Below are 5,000 nucleotides of genomic sequence, written 5' to 3'. Positions count from 1 at the left end.
GTGAGCTTTCTTCGGCGTTCTCCACTCGGATGCGCAGGTTCGCGCCACACAGCAGGCACCACGGAACGGACGGGGTTACCGGCGCTCTCTCAGCGCAGATGCTCGTTATGGGGGGAATTGCTGGTGTTCTCTCAGCACGTCAATGCTCTCTCAGCAGGTCAATGCTCTCTCAGCGAGACGGGGTTACCGGCGCTTTCTCTGCGTGGATGCTCGGTATGGGGGAATTGCTGATGCTCTCAGCATGTCGATGCCCTCTTAGCCAGTCAATGCTCTTTTCGCGAGTTGACGCTCTCTTAGCGAGTTGACGCTCGAACGAGCACCCTGGACCGCCTTGGCTCCTGCAAACTCTCCCTGGCTGTGGTCTCCACTTCGCCCTTTTTCCCGGCGGTGGTCTCCACGTAGCCCTCTGGTTTGCCTCCGAGCCCCTCTCCGCGTCCCTGCTCCGTTCACAAACTCTTGCTCTGACACCACGACCATCTCCCCACAACCGGCTGACTTGAGCTCTGTCTCTCGAAAACTGAACCCAGACTGACTTGTAACTGAACTCGAGCTCGTCTCCACCACCACTGACTGCGAGCTCCGCTCACCAACACTGGCAACCGACCCACCGACACTTCTCTCGACACTGCCTCGAGCTCCGTAAAACCGACTGGCCCTGAGCTCCGTTCTGCTTGCCCTTTTATAGGGCCGGGGAAGTGAGAATCGACCCCTGACCCTTGACCTCCAACCCCGGCAAAGCGGACGTGGTAGAAATCATCGGAGCGCTCGCCACTCGTCCTGACAGCGTGAAGATGGTGTTGTCTCCGGGATGGAGGTGAAGCGATGTTTGCGGGGTTGCGTTGTTCATGGTAGTGAAGGGCAAAGGTGGTGGTGGTTTGGTTGTGGTTGTTTGGGAACGATGGTGGTGGCGATTTGGTTGTTGTGGGCGTCGTTTAAGAATGGCGGTGAAGCGATGTTTGCGGGGTGGAGTTGTGGAGGTAAAGAGGCGAAGGTGGTGGTGTTTGAGTTGTAGTTGTTTGGGAATGATGTTGGTGGTGGCAATTTGGTTGTTGGGGGATGATTAGTCCAAAATAATGTTAGAAAAAAGAAAAACGGCTATCTCAAAGCGCCGCAGTCCGGTGAACACGAATAATCCCCTCTAAACAACGGTTGGGAACTATCTGCACATAAACTTACCGGCATAACTGATCGAAGGACCTTTCTGGTGTTGTGCAAATTTCCACAGCCGTAACAATATTTATATATATACAGCTCTGGAAAAAAATAAGAGACCACTCCAAAAAAAATTTAAATCAGCATCTCTACATGTATGGCAGCCATTCCATTCCAGTGTCTGTTGAATTCCAACACAGGCACACCTCATTCTACTTCGTGAGGTTTTGATTAGGTGATCACCTGAACCAAATCTTATTTAACAAGGAAAAGTATAAATACCACTGCTGTGGTCATCACTATCCTCTTGCAATAGGACCAGCTGGATGGCAAAAACAGTGCTAGTAGTACCTCAAAATAATTGGAATCAAAAAAATAACTATTGACCATGCCAAAAGAGTTGAAAAGAAAAGTTTTGAGTGAGGAAAAGAAGGGTTCAATTCTGGCTTAACTGGCAGAGGGATACAGTGAGCGTCACGTTGCTTCCATCCTTAAAATTTCAAAGACTGCGGTTCATAAGAACAAGGTCAAGCAGCAGACGTTGGGGACAACAAAGCTACAGACTGGCAGAGGGTGAAAACGACTTTCCACTGACCGGGATGACCGCCAACTCACTCGAATGTCACTCAACAACCGTAGGATGACATCAAGTGACCTACAAAAAGAATGGCAAACGGCAGCTGGGGTGAAGTGCACGGCGAGGACGGTTCGAAACAGGCTCCTAGGGGCAGGGCTGAAGTCGTGCAAAGCTAGAAAAAAAAGCCCTTCATCAAAGAAGAGCCCGGCTGAGGTTTGCAAAAGACCATAAGGATTGGACCGTAGAGGACTGGAGTAAGGTCATCTTCTCTGATGAGTCCAATTTTCAGCTTTGCCCAACACCTGGTCATCTACTGGTTAGATGGAGACCTGGAGAGGCCTACAAGCCACAGTCTCTCGCACCCACTGTGAAATTTGGTGGAGGATCGGTGATGATCTGGGGTGCTTCAGCAAGGCTGGAATCGGGCATATTTGTCTTTGTGAAGGACTCATGAATCAAGCCATGTATGAGGCTGTCCTGGAAGAACACTTGCTTCCTTCTGCTCTGACAATGTTCCCCAACTCTGAGGATTGGTTTTTCCAGCAGGACAATGCTCCATGCCACACAGCCAGGTCAATCAAGGTGTGGATGGAGGACCATCAGATCAAGACCGTGTCATGGCCAGCCCAATCTCCAGACCTGAACCCCATTGAAAAGTTCTGGAATGTGATTAAGAGGAAAATGGATGGTCACAAGCCATCAAACAAAGCCGAGCTGCTTGAATTTTTGTGCCAGGAGTGGCATAAAGTCACCCAACAGCAATGTGAAAGACTGGTGGAGAGCATGCCAAGACGCATGAAAGCTGTGATTGAAAATCAGGGTTATTCCACAAAATATTGATTTCTGAACTCTTCCTAAGTTAAAACATTAGTATTGTTGTGGTGAATTGAGGTGAATTGAGGGACATGACGCGGGATCACATGTTGTGCGTCTCGCGTATAAGGGGAGGTCTCCGCGGCACGAGTGGTTGTCCCCGGGGCATTGCCATTTACATCGGCTGTTCACTTGATGCTCGTTAACTGAAGGTGCTCATTGACTGGTGAGAATGGAGATTATATCGAACTCCGTGCTTACGCGGATTTAGTCTGCAATGATTAATCGCACATGTATACGTTACTGCTTATGTACTCCTAGCTGAACCTGTATTCCCCGGTGTGCCCACAGAAGCGGCTCCAATCAAATGGAATAAAGCCTAAACTCTGAAGGTTCTTCTCTCGCTCTCATTTCAATTTAATCCATTTGGTTTTCTCAGCTCTCTCAACCAATGATGGACAAGATCTACAAACCAGAGAGGTTCGACGCAGACCCAAACGCGACTGACGCAGAAATGAAATGGTCGCATTGGTTCTGTTCCTTCTCACACTATCTGACCATCATCGAGGAAGGAGCCGACAAATTCGCCGCTCTCGTGAATCATGTCTCGCCCAGCGTGTACAGGCTCTTCTCGGAGTGCGACACTTACGAAGCAGCGATCGAGGTGCTGCAAGCGCTCTACGTGAAGCCCAAGAACGAGGTATACATACGACATCTTCTCAACACACGCAAGCAAGCAGCCGGGGAGACAATCGATCAGTTCCTGCAAGCTCTGAATCAGCTGGGAAAAGACGGCAGCTTCCGGGCCATAAGCGCCGAGGAACACCGAAAGGAAGCCACACGGGAGGCATTCATCCAAGGACTCAGATCAGCCCACATACGGCAACGCTTACTAGAGAAAGCGCAACCCACTCTTGACAAGGTAGTCGATCAGGCACGAGCGATGGATACGGCTCAGCAGCAATCTGAGTCATTTGGGACACCGATGCTGCTAATGAACGCTGCTACGGTGGGAACTCAAGGAACCCCACTGGCACAGACACAGCCAGACATAGGGGATGGAGAAACACCCGAGGAGCCGGATACCCAGGCCACGTCAAACTCCTCAGCAACTGCTCCGGTTGGTAAATGCTTCTTTTGTGGGTACAAAAGGCACCCTCGTCAAAAATGTCCCGCCAGAGATGCCACATGCATGAATTGTGACAAGAAAGGGCATTATGCCAGGGTATGTAAATCTACTCTAAGGAGAAATAAACCCACTTCTGCGGCTCTCTACTCGCAAAATAAATTAACTGCAGCCTCCCCGGGGAATCTATCCAAGGCTATCATCAACGTACGAATTAACGGGCAAATGGCTGAGGCACTGATTGATACCGGTAGCTCTGAAAGTTTCGTCAACAGCTCGCTAGTGAAGGGCAGGAAATGGGTAATCCACCCGACTGACAATACGGTATGCATGGCCGCCACCTCACTACAATCCCGCGTACGAGGGTACTGCAATGTTGAATTGGACGTAAAAGGGTACACGCATCGGGATGTAAGGGTACTGGTGCTTCGTGATTTGTGCGCAGACGTAATTCTGGGTCATAATGTCCTCAAGCAGCACACGAGCGTCGAAATACCCTTTGGAGGAAGCAAACCTCGTCTAATTTTAAATGCGTTGACCACCGCGGAGGTGACGTCCCCCCAGCTGTTCGCTAACTTGTCGCCGGTCTGCAAACCGATAGCGATTAAATCGCGGCGATATACCACTGCTGACATGAATTTCATCACTTCAGAAACCAAGCGATTACTGGAAGAAGGAATTATAGAACCGAGCGACTCGCCATGGCGCGCACAGGTGTTAGTAACCAGCAGTCAGAACCATAAGAAACGAATGGTTGTCGATTATTCCCAAACGGTCAATCGCTTCACCCAACTCGATGCCTACCCCCTGCCGCGCATAGACAAGATGGTCGAACGCGTGGCCAATTATAAGGTATTCAGTACCATCGACTTGCGAAGCGCCTATCACCAAATTCCCATCCGAGAGGAAGACAAACCTTACACTGCATTCCAGGCAGGGAGGCGCCTCTACCAATTCAGGAGAATACCTTTCGGTGTCACGAATGGGGTTGCTTGCTTCCAACGGGTTATGGACGACATCATCTCAGATGAAAACCTCAAAGACACTTTTGTTTACGTGGATAATGTCACAGTGTGCGGTAGGGATCAGGGGGAACATGATAGGAATCTAGACAGATTCTTGAGCATTGCTAGAAAATATAATCTGACTCTCAACTACGAGAAATGCGTATTCTCGGCAAGGTCAATTGACCTTCTCGGCTACACGATAGCCAACGGCACAATTAAGCCTGATCCTGAACGATTGCGCCCGCTCCGTGAGCTTCCACCACCTCAGGACTTGCAGACAATGCGCCGGGTGATCGGGATGTTCGCTTACTATGCGAGATGGATT

This window comes from Eptatretus burgeri, chromosome 18 (assembly GCF_056783735.1).
Source record: "Eptatretus burgeri isolate ZD-2024b chromosome 18, Ebu_testis_v1, whole genome shotgun sequence".
Classification (NCBI taxonomy): Eukaryota; Metazoa; Chordata; class Myxini; order Myxiniformes; family Myxinidae; genus Eptatretus; species Eptatretus burgeri.
This window is presented reverse-complemented; position numbering follows the sequence as displayed.